General features: G+C 42.3%; 1 protein-coding gene and 1 non-coding gene across 2 annotated transcripts in view; one reads left to right on the plus strand and one right to left on the minus strand.

Annotated features, from left to right (window-relative positions):
- Positions 1 to 12,328, plus strand: part of PITPNC1 (phosphatidylinositol transfer protein cytoplasmic 1) — a 316,307-nt gene that overhangs the window by 19,330 nt on the left and 284,649 nt on the right. The gene's annotated exons all lie outside the window — the stretch shown is intronic.
- LOC123569647 (small nucleolar RNA U13) lies at positions 10,395 to 10,498 on the minus strand. Its single transcript, XR_006693460.1, has one exon. It is a non-coding gene; the product is annotated as a small nucleolar RNA U13 (small nucleolar RNA).

Genomic DNA, 12,328 nt, shown 5'->3' on the forward strand with positions numbered 1-12,328 from the left:
CAAAGTGCTGGGATTATAGGCATGAGCCACTGCGCCCAGCAGAGGGTAAGCTTTGATGGTTGTTCTCAATTGGTCGTTGTCAGCTTTCAATGGCCGGCCACTATGATCCTCATCTTCAAGGCTCTTGTCTCCTTTGAACAACTTCTTGGACCACCACTGCACTGTACATTCTGTAGGCATTCCTGGGGGCAAATGCGTTGTTGATGTTGAGAGTTGTCTCCACTGCTTTACCACACATTTTGAGCTCGAATAAGAAAATTGCTCGAATTTGCTTTTTGTCTAACATCATTTCCATAGTCTAAAATAAATATAAAATAAACAGCAAGTAATAAGTCATTAGCAAAAAAAGTGAAAACATGTGCATTAAAATGATGTATAACATAACCATATTTATTTAAGAATGTATTCCAATATCAAACGGCAAATTCCAACAATGCAAAAATTTACCCCTGAAAAGAGGCATAGTCACTTTAAACTTGGTTTTTCTTTCATTTTACTTTACCCTCTTATTGATGAAACACCTTTGCATTTTATCTCCCTGAGCTAAAGTACCTGTAAGTTGCTCAGAGTTGGGGTTGGTGTAGTACTGTGGAAGAGTGTGGACACAGAAGATCTAGTCTGTCCTTGCTGTGTGATATCAGTGATTTGATTGAGAAAGACTCATTTTCCTGGGCCTCACCTGTCAATGTTCTCAACTGTCAAATGCCCTCTTTTGGCCTGTATTAGGGGCTGATCTCATACAATATGGAGCCTACTCTGCAAATACAAGGGGTCGTGATCATTGTCCATTTGTGGGAAGTGTGAAAACACCTGGGGATCATGGTGGGCTAGATACTGTCTCACACTTTAAAATGCCTTTATTTTAGGGGTACCCTCTAGTGCAATAGGTATTTTGGACTCTCTGCTTTCCACATGGCCAATGGGAAATCCTGAGATGTCCATGGGATCTAAGTTTGCCCAGTGGGAATGTTGTGTCATAGTCATAAAGGCTTAAGGATTACTTTATTTCCAGCCCTGCAGGGGCTATAAATTGCTACTTTAAATTTCATTCTCCAGCACCCTGATGTTTATGTTGCTATGGTGGTGTGTCTCTTGCTCGGGTGACAAGATTGCCATTGGAAATAGGCCAAAGTAACAGCCTAACAGGTGGCTGTGCTTTGGGAAGTCATTTGCAAAACTATTTTGCGAAGAAGTCTGGTGCAAATAAGTCACACGACTGTGCCCTTAACTGTAGTTTATAGTTTAGCATTTTTTTTTTAAAACGCATTCCTCCCCCTTTCCGTTTTATATATAGACATTTTTCCTCTTTCAAGTAGTGCCATGCTGATTTCCTGTAGTAACACAAGGAAAGATTTCAGTTCATTTTATTTAGCAGTGGATGTCCTTTCCTTATTTTGTGTAACCGGAGCCCTCTTTCTAAAAATAACCCTTCTTTTCCTAATGTGATTCTTCTTATAGCTGATGTACTCTATTTAAATGAAAGGCCTTTTTAACATGCCCATTTTAATTGATATATATTTATTACATATAACTATATATAATAAAATACATATATAAATATATAATAAAAGATTTCCCTGTAGGGTCTAATCCTCAGTGAATGTGGTAGCAGAAATTGTTCTTTACACTTTCACCTGCCAATTATGACTGTTTTCTTTCTCTCTTTCTGTTTTTTTTTTTTTTTTTTTTTTGAGATGGAGTCTCACTCTGTCATGTCACCCAGGCTGGAGTGCAATGGCGCCATCTTAGCTCGCCGCATCACTGCAACCTCCGCCTCCTGGGTTCAAGCAATTCTCCTGCCTCAGCCTCCCGAGTAGCTGGGATTACAAGCATGCGCCACCACACCCAGCTAATTTTTGTATTTTTAGTAGAGACGGGGTTTCACCATGTTGACCAGGCTGGTCTCAAACTCCTAACCTCAAGTGATCCACCTGCCTTGGTCTCCCAAAGTGTTGGGATTACAGGCGTGAGCCACCATGTCTGGCCAGTTTTCTTTATTTTGAGATAAAATCATAGAAAGAACCTGAGTATTAAACCAGTTCAACTTCCTACCCACTTGAGAGTCCTTTCTATGATAATCTTGGGTGGCAATCATCTTGCCTTTGGGCTTACTACCAGCTATCACTTGGGTGTGGGCTCTTTTTGGTAATATAACCTCTGCAGTTTTCCACTTTGATTTGTTGGAAGATGCTTTCTCATGTTTAATTGGTATGTGATTCCTTAGAGCTTTCAGGATCGTTTCTACCGCTATAGTGACACAAACACAAGCCCCTTCCGCATGCTGACTCTTTAAACATTTAAAGAAATCTATAATGTTGGCTGGGTGCGGTTGCTCTTGCCTGTAATCCCAGCACTTTGGGAGGCTGAGGCAGGTAGATCACGAGGTCAGGAGTTCAAGACCAGCCTGGCCAAGATGGTGAAACCCTGTCTCTACTAAAAATACAAAAAATTATCTGGGCGTGGTAGTGGGCGCCTGTAATCCCAGATACTCAGGAGGCTGAGGCAGAGAATTGCTTGAACCCAGGAGGCGGAGGTTGCAGTTAGCTGAGATCGTGCCACTGCACTCAAGCCTAGAGGACACAGTGAGACTCCATCTAAAAAAAAAAAAAAAAAAAATCTAGAATGTTGTCCTCTGGCCTTCTCTTCCACTGGCTTACTACTCTCAATTCCTTCAGATTGAATTTATGAAATGCTTTTGTCTCCCTCACCATTCCTGTGGTTCCTCTTTCTTATTGTCCTTTAGAAAAGGACAATAAACATTGAACGCAATGCTTTAGAGCAGAGGTCAACCAACTTTTTCTGCAAACCGCCAGATAGCAATATATTAGACTTGCAAGCCGTAAAGTCTCTGTTGCAGCTACTCAACTCTGACCTTGTAACATGAAAGCAGGCATAGGGCAACATGTAAATGAATAGGTGTGGCTGTGTTCCCGTAACATTTTATTTATGGACACTGAAATTTGAATTTCATAAAATTTTCACATGCCACAAAATATTACGTGCCTTTTGCTTTTTTTTCCCCCAACCATTTAAAAATGCAAAACCCATTTGTAGTTGGAGAGGCGTACGAAAACAGGCTGTGGGCTGCATTTGGCCCATGGGCGGTTATTTACTGATCTTAAATATTGGAAGACTGGAATCACTGGAACTTCAGCTTTAACACTAGCACTGTCATTTTCAGAAGCTGCATCAAACTGCCGGCTGCTTCTGACAAGGTGGTCAGTTACACTTGGTCTTCTCCACCCCCGCACTCCTCCCCCATTTCCTGACAGAGCTGTCTCTCTAACCTGTGGGTATGTGTTCTGCCAGAAACAAGAAGCCATACCACAGCAACCATAACCATAGGACTTTGAAACAAATGCAGTGAATGGCATCCACTAGTTTCAAGTTTGACCACATGTTTTTATTTGTTTTTTGAGGTGGAGTCTCGCTCTGTTGCCCAGGCTGGAGTGCAGTGGCGCAATCGCTGTTGGCTGCAACCTCCCCCTCCCAGGCTCAAGTGATTCTCTTGCCTCAGCCTCCCAAGTAGCTGGGATTACAGGTGCCCACCACCATGACCGGCTAATTTTTGTATTTTTAGTGGAGATGGAGTTTCACCATGTTGGCCAGACTAGTCCGGAACGCCTGACCTCAAGTGATCTGCCCGCCTTGGCCTCCCAGAGTGCTGGGATTACAGGCGTGAGCCACGGCGCCTGAACTGACCACATTTTTGATTCTTGCTTCTGTTATATCTATATTAACCATTCCTCTTAGCTGCGTGGCAGATGTGATAAGCATGCCTTTATGTCTTTCTCTAAGTCACTGACTTTTCAGTAACATCTAAATCATAAAACATAAGTCTGGCCGGGTGCAGTGCTTGTGCCTGTAATCCCAAGAGGCCGAGGCAGGAGGATTGCTTGAGTCCAGGAGTTTGAGACTAGCCTGGGCAACATAGTGGGACCCCATCTCTAAAAAAAAAAAAGTCGTGACTGCTTTCCTTTGTTGCAGAAACCAGTAGGTATTTGGGTGTAGAAATGAAACCCTCAATTATATTCATAAAGGCTAAAAATGAACTATTCCCTACTTGCTCATTTGTTTTAATTTTAAAAATAAGGTTCTCATTAGATATTTTGAGAAACAGTTTAAGATTATAATTTCGTATGCAGAGGAGAAAATTTAGAAAATGGTGAAGCCAACTTTTTTAGTGTATAAACATTTAATTATAATTATATGTGTGTCTGTGTGGACATTTATTTAGCAAGGCTTTGCTTTAAGGGGAAGGGAAAACACAGAGGGCCAACATTTATGGAACATTCTAGTGGGCCAGGCCCAATGTGTTAATCATCTCATTTCAATTTTGCAGTTATCCTCCAAGGTGGATCCTATTATCTTCATTTAACAGACGTGGAAATTGAGGCTTAGAGGATTTGACAAAATTACCCCGATCATTAATGGCAGAGCTGGATGTAAACCCTGGGCTTGGTCAGGCGCGGTGGCTCATGGCTGTAGTCCCACCTTTCTGGGAGGCTGAGGCGGGCAGATCACCTGAGGTCAGGAGTTTGAGACCAGCCTGGCCAACATCCTGAAACCCTGTCTCCACTAAAAATGGGAAAATTATCCACGTGTGGTGGGCAGGTGCCTGTAATCCCAGCTACTTGGGAGGCTGAGACAGGAGGATCCCTTGAACCTGGGAGGCGGAGGTTGCAGTGAGCCGAGATTGCGCCACTGCACTCCAGCCTGGGCGACAGAGCCAGGCTCCGTCTCAAAACAAACGAACAAAATTCCTGGGCTTTTTGGCTACAAATTCCATTCCAGCAACACCATTGTTTTGCATAACCAAAGACAAGTTGATGTTAATTCATTGTCAAGTTATTTGTACCAATATCCTAAATATCCTAAAATGGGAATATGTTCCTCAGTTATTTACTGGAATGATAACATTTCTGGAGCATACATCTTCAAAACTGTAATGTAAATTAAGAATATGAACATTCTTAGTGGAAAGAGACCGTTCAAGTTAACATTATTTGCATTTGCCATTCTTTGGTGAAACCAGAAACATAGATACAATTTTAGATTACCTTCAAGCTATTATAAATCTTGAGGGAAACCTTGATTGATTTTTAGAAAACTATGTCTATCTAGACTGTATCTTGCAAACAGGCACTTTAAGATGTCATTATATGAATATTTAGAAACTAAGATGTAATAGAGCCTAGATGAGAATGTGTGATAATCTAAAGATATCATTTAAGTCAGGGCTTTAAAAATACATGACTTCGAGTGAGAAACTAAGCCTTGTAAACAAGTTCTTTACAATTCACCAAGCATGCTCTAAACCTGCGTCCATCCTGAGTCCTTTTAAAGGAGACTTATAAAAGGGAGATGAAAGAGATTGTCAAAATATATTTTTGAAGCACAAAGTAAAACATATTTAGTATTTTAATTGTATGAAATGAGTTGCTTAAACTAATAGCCGCTGCTGGGAATGACAAAAGCTTGGCTAAGATTATTCTACGGGGAAGCTGGTTTATGGCTTTCTGGGGCCGGTGGCCGGGCATGGTTTAGATTATAGGTTCCTTGTAGGATTATGATTGTTATTGCCTCTTTTTTAACTCCCTGTAGGAGCTTTGATAGTGCTTTGCACATGGTGTTTGCTTAGTTGAGGTTGACTACCAGTTTATGGTCATTTAAATTCAGATTTAGGGCCAGGCACCGTGACTCACGCCTATAATCCCAGCACTTTGGGAGGCTGAGGCGGGCAGATCACCTGAGGTCAGGAGTTTGAGACTAGCCTGGCCAACATGGTGAAACCCTGTCTCTACTAAAAATGCAAAAATTAGCCAAGCATGATGGCACACACCTATAATCCCAGCTACTTGGGAGGCTGAGGCATGAGAATCACTTGAACCCAAGAGGTGGAGGTTGCAGTGAGCCAAGATCATGCCACAGCACTCCAGCCTGGGCAACAGAGTGAGACTCTGTTTCAAAACAAAAAATTCGGATTTAGGGACGGGTGCAGTGGCTCATGACTGTAATCCCAGCTACTGGGGAGGCTGAGGTGTGAGGATCACTTGAGTCTGGGAGTTCAGGGCTGCAGTGAGCTATGATTGCGCCACTGTACTCCAGCCTGAGTGACAGAGCAAGACCCTGTCTCAAAAAAAAAAAAAAAAAAAAAAAATTCAGATTTAATTTTGTGTTGATCGTGGCTTAAAAAACAAGAAAAACATATTGCTGTTTTAAAATTTTTATTTTTTATTGGATGTTGCACAGGTATGAATCAATTTACCCATAAATCTATTGTCCAGTTTAATAAGTAGAATGTTATGAGTGTATTCAACATTTTCTTTCTTTCTGTTTTTTTTGAGACAGGGTGTTCGCTCTGTTGCCCAGGCAGGAGTGCAGTGTCATGATCTCAGCTTACTGCAACCTCTGCCTTCTGGGTTCAAGCGATTCTCCTGCCTCAGCCTCCTGAGTAGCTGGGATTACAGGCATGCTCTACCATGCTCAGCTAATTTTTTGTATTTTGTTTTTTTTTTATACTTTTAAGTTCTAGGGTACATGTGCACAACGTGCAGGTTTGTTACATATGTATGTGTGTGCCATGTTGGTGTGCTGCACCCATTAACTCATCATTTACATTAGGTGTATCTCCTAATGCTATCCCTCCCCGCTCCCCTCTCCCCACAATGTGCCCCGATGTGTGATGTTCCCCTTCCTGTGTCCTAGTGATCTCGTTGTTCAATTCCCACCTATGAGTGAAAACATGCGGTGTTTGGTTTTCTGTTCTTGCGATAGTTTGCCGAGAATGATGGTTTCCAGCTGCATCCATGTCCCTACAAAGGACGCAAACTCATCCTTTTTTTATGGCTGCATAGTATTTCATGGTGTATATGTTCCACATTTTCTTAATCCAATCTGTCACTGATGGACATTTGGGTTGATTCCAAGTCTTTGCTATTGTGAATATTGCCACAATAAACATATGTGTGCATATGTCTTTATAGCAGCATGATTTACAATCCTTTGGGTATATACCCAGTAATGGGATGGCTGGGTCAAATGGTATTTCTAGTTCTAGATCCTTGAGGAATCGCCACACTGTTTTCCACAATGGTTGAACTAGTTTATAGTCCCACCAACAGTGTAAAAGTGTTCCTATTTCTCCACATCCTCTCCAGCACCTGTTGTTTCCTGACTTTTTAATGATTGCCATTCTAACTGATGTGAGATGGTATCTCATTGTGGTTTTGATTTGCATTTCTCTGATGGCCAGTGATGATGAGCATTTTTTCATGTGTCTGTTGGCTGTATAAATGTCTTCTTTTGAGAAGTGTCTGTTCATATCCTTTGCCTACTTTTTGATGGGGTTGTTTTTTTCTTGTAAATTTGTTTGAGTTCTTTGTAGGTTCTGGATATTAACCCTTTGTCAGATGAGTAAATTGCAAAAATTTTCTCCCGTTCTGTAGGTTGCCTGTTCACTCTGACGGTAGTTTCTTTTGCTGTGCAGAAGCACTTTAGTTTAATTAGATCCCATTTGTCAATTTTGACTTTTGTTGCCATTGCTTTTGATGCTTTAGACATGAAGTCCTTGCCCATGCCTATGTCCTGAAGGGTATTACCTAGGTTTTCTTCTAGGGTTTTTATGGTTTTAGGTCTAACATTTAAGTCTCTAATCCATCTTGAATTAATTTTCGTATAAGGAGTAAGGAAAGGATCCAGTTTCAGCTTTCTACTTATGGCTAGCCAATTTTCCCAGCACCATTTATTAAGTAGGGAATCCTTTCCCCATTTCTTGTTTTTGTCAGGTTTGTCAAAGATCAGATGGCTGTAGATGTGTGGTATTATTTCTGAAGGCTCTGTTCTGTTCTATTGGTCTATATCTCTGTTTTGGTACCAGTACCATGCTGTTTTGGTTACTGTAGCCTTGTAGTATAGTTTGTAGTATAGTATAGGCATCAGGTAGCGTGATGCCTCCAGCTTTGTTCTTTTGGCTTAGGCTTATCTTGGCAATTTTTTGTATTTTTAGTAGAGATGGGGTTTCATCATGTTGCCTAGGCTAGTCTTGAACTCCTGAGCTCAGGTGATCCTCCCTCCTTGGCCTCTGAAAGTGCTGGGATTACAAGCGTGAGCCACCATGCCTGGCCCCTATTCAACATTTTGTATACGCCTCTTCTTGATCCCAGACCTTCTATACATATAGCATTATAGAGGATTTAGTTTTCAATAACTTGCTATTTTTTCCTAGTAAATTTTCAAAGAGATATCATTCACATGCCACAAAATTAATTCTTTTAAACAAATGTACAGATCCCTGGATTTTAGTATTCTTAAGGTTGTGCACCCATCACCACTATTCAATTCTAGAATGTTTTCTTTTCCTTTTTTGGAGATTGGGTCTTGCTGTGTTGCCTGGGCTGGAGTACAGTGGCTTTTCACAGGTGCGATCATCACGCACTTCAGCTTTGAACTCCTGGGCTCGAGCAATTCTCCTGCCTCAGCCTCCTGAGTAGCTGGATTTCAGGTGTGTGTCACCTTGCTTGGCTAATTCTAGAATATTTTCACTACTGCCAAAAGAAACCTTATATCCATTGGCAGACACTCCCCATTTCCCGGTTTCCCCAACCACTGATAGCTACTAATCTATACTTTCTTTTTTTTTTTTTTTTTTTTTTTTTTTTTGAGACGGAGTCTTGCTCTGTAGCCCGGGCTGGAGTGCAGTGGCCGAATCTCAGCTCACTGCAAGCTCCGCCTCCCGGGTTTACGCCATTCTCCTGCCTCAGCCTCCCGAGTAGCTGGGACTACAGGCGCCCGCCACCTCGCCCGGCTAGTTTTTTGTATTTTTAGTAGAGACGGGGTTTCACTGTGTTAGCCAGGATGGTCTCGATCTCCTGACCTCGTGATCCGCCCGTCTCGGCCTCCCAAAGTGCTGGGATTACAGGCTTGAGCCACCGCGCCCGGCCCTAATCTATACTTTCTATCATTACGGATTTGCCTGTTCTAGACATTTCATGTAAATGGAATCATACAATGTGTGACCTTCATGTTTGGCTTCTTTTGCTTAGCATAATGTTTAATAAAAGTGTGTGTTGGAGCATGAAGCAGTAAGTACTTCATTCCTTTTCATGGCTTATTTATATATATAAGATTTTTGTTTGTTTGTTTGTTTGTTTTTTGAGATAAAGTCTCGCTCTATCTAGCAGGCTGGAGTGCTTTGGTGCGATCTCAGCCCCCTGCAACATCCGCCTCCCAGGTTCAAGAGATCCTCCAGCCTCAGCCTCCCGAGTAACTGGGATTACAGATGTGTGCCACCACGCCCGGCTAATTTTTGTATTTTTAGTAGAGGCAGGGTTTCACCATGTTGGCCAGGTTGGTCTCGAACTCCTGGCCTCAATTGATCCCTCCACCTCTTCCTCCTAAATTGCTGGGATTACAGGTGTGAGCCACCATGCCTGGCCTCATGGCTTAATAATGTTTGATTGCATGGATATACAATATTTATATTATTGGACATTTGGGTTGTTTCCAGTTTTTGGCTATTATGAACAATGCTGCTATGAACATTCACGTACAAGCTTTTATTTAATCACTTGTTTTCAATTCTTCGGGACATATACCTAGGGGTGGAATTGCTGGGTCATATGTAATTCTATGTTTAGGTTTTTGAGGAACTGCCAAACTGTTTTTCACAGTGCCTGCACCGTTTTACATTCCCACCTACAGTGTACGACGGTTCCAGTTTCTCTGCATCCTGGCCAGCACTGTACTTTCTGTCTTTTTGGTCCTAGCCATTCTAGTAGGTGTGAAGTGATATCTCATTGTGGTTTTGATTTGCATTTCCCTAATGACGAATCATGTTGGAAATCTTTTAATCTACCAGCAATTTGTATATCTTCTTTGAATAAATTTCTGTTCAAATCCTTTGTCTAGTTCTCAGTTGGGTTACATGTCTTCTATTGTTGAGTTGTAAAACTTCCTCATATGTTCTTGATGTTAGACCCCCATCAAATATTTGATTTACAAACATTTTCTTCCATTCTGTGGGTTGTCTTTTCACTTTTTCATAGTGACCTTTAAAACACAAAAGTTTTAAATTTAAAAAAACTAAAATAAGGCTGGCGTAGTGGCTCACACCTGTAATCCCAGCACTTCGGGAGCCTGAGCTGGGCAGATCACCTGAGGTCAGGAGTTTGAGACCAGCCTGACCAACATGGAGAAACCCTGTCTCTACTAAAAATATAAAATTAGCCAGGTGCGTGTAATCCCAACTACTCGGGAGGCTGAGGCATAAGCCTGAATTGCTTGAACCCAGGAGGTGGAAGTTGTGTGAATCGAGATCACGTCCAGCCTGGGCAACAAGAATGAAACTCCATCTCAAAAAAAAAAAAAAAAAATTTAAAATAAATTATTTTTTACATCAGATAGGCAATGTGCTGATGTCATAATAAGGTTTGAGAGAGGCACATCTCACACATGAGTGTGAAAACCCAACCTCTATGCTTGTGAACCACAAAAGGTTCAAAAGTTTTATTTTATTTTTTGAGACAGAGTCTCGCTCTGTTGCCCAGGCTGGAGTGCAGTGGGGCAGTCATGATTCAATGCAGCCTCTGCCTCCCCAGTTCAAGGTATTCTTCTGCCTCAGCCTCCCAGTAGCTGGGATTATAGACATTCACCACCACGCCCAACTAATTTTTTTGTAGTTTTAGTAGAGACAGAGTTTTACCATGTTGCCCAGGCTGGCCTTGAACTCCTGAGCTCAGGCAATCCGCCCAACTCGGCCTCCCAAAGTGCTAGGATTACACGTGTGAGTCACCTTGCCTGGCCTAGGATCAAACTTTCTTTTTTTTTTTTTTTTGAGACAGTTTCACTCTTTTTGCCCAGGCTGGAGTGCAATGGCACGATCTCAGCTCACCGCAACCTCTGCCCCCTGGATTCAAGCGATTCTCCTGCCTCAGCCTCTCGAGTAGCTGGGATTACAGGCATGCGTCACCATGCCTGGCTAATTTTTGTATTTTTAGTAGAGACGGGGTTTCTCCATGTTGGTCAGGCTGGTCTTGAACTCCCGACCTCAGGTGATCCACCCGCCTTGGCCTCCCAAAGTGCTGGGATTGCAGGCGTGAGCCACCGCACCTGGCCAAGTTTTTTTTTTTTGAGATGGAGTCTCACTCTGTCGCCTAGGCTGGAGTGCAGTGGCGCAATCTTGGCTCACTGCAACCTCCACCTCCCAGGTTCAAGTGATTCTCCTGTGTTAGCCCCCCAAGTAGCTGGGATTACAGGCGCGCGCCACCACACCCGGCTAATTTTGTACTTTTAGTAGAGGTGGGGTTTCACCATGTCGTCCAGGCTGGTCTCAAACTCCTGACCTCAAATGATCCACTCACCTTGGCCTCCCAAAGTGCTGGGATTACAGGCATGAGCCACTGTGCCCGGCCCAAATCATTCATTTCTTTATGGCTAAAAAATAGTATCCTTTGTATAAATCTGCCATGATGTATTTATTTATTCTTCGCTCCATACAGATTGGGTTGTTTCCAGAGGTTGCTATTATGAACACTGTTGCTCTGAACTCACTTGAATGTGTATGCGTGAGTTTCTCTCCAGGGTATGCGCCTAGAAGTGTAGTGCGTGCACGTGTTTTCCAAAGCGATTGGTATACTTACGCTCCTATCAGCGATGTGTCAGAATTACATTTTGGAAAACAGTTTTAAGCATTGTGTTTGTTCTGTCTCTCATTGAAATAAGTCATTACTAAAAAGAAACAAGTGGTATTTGCAAGTGAAATTTGCCTTTTAGGCCTCTGATATTTTATTAGCAAGAATTAAACAAGCAAAAGGCCAATAGCTTGAGAACGTAGTATGCAATTAGTATCTCTTTGTTTTGTTTAATTTATTTTATTTTTTCACAGCGAAGACTTAACTATCTCTTTACATTTTAAAATATTAATGTGGAGCTTAAACAGGTCTTTGGCTGGTTTGTTTGTTTTTCAGACAGGGTCTCACTCTGTCACCCAGGCTGGAGTGCAGTGCAGTGGCGCAATCACAGCTCACTGCAGCCGCGACCTCCCAATCCCAAGTGATCCTCCCACCTCAGCCTCCTGAGTAGCCGGGACCACAGGTGTGCACTGCCACACCCAGCTAATTTTTTTGATTTTTTTTTTTTTGTAGAGATGATGTCTTGCTATGTTGCCCAGGCTGGTCTTGAACTCCTGGGCTCAAGCGATCCTCCCACTGTGGCCTCACAAAGCACTGGGATTACAGGGGTGAGCCACTGACCGCACCGGCCTGGTGAAGGTTTTTGCTATTAGTAGGTGAGTCTGTGTGTTAATTAAAGCAACATCACACCAGTCTAC

The sequence above is a fragment of the Macaca fascicularis genome, chromosome 16 (assembly GCF_037993035.2).
Source record: "Macaca fascicularis isolate 582-1 chromosome 16, T2T-MFA8v1.1".
Classification (NCBI taxonomy): domain Eukaryota; kingdom Metazoa; phylum Chordata; class Mammalia; order Primates; family Cercopithecidae; genus Macaca; species Macaca fascicularis.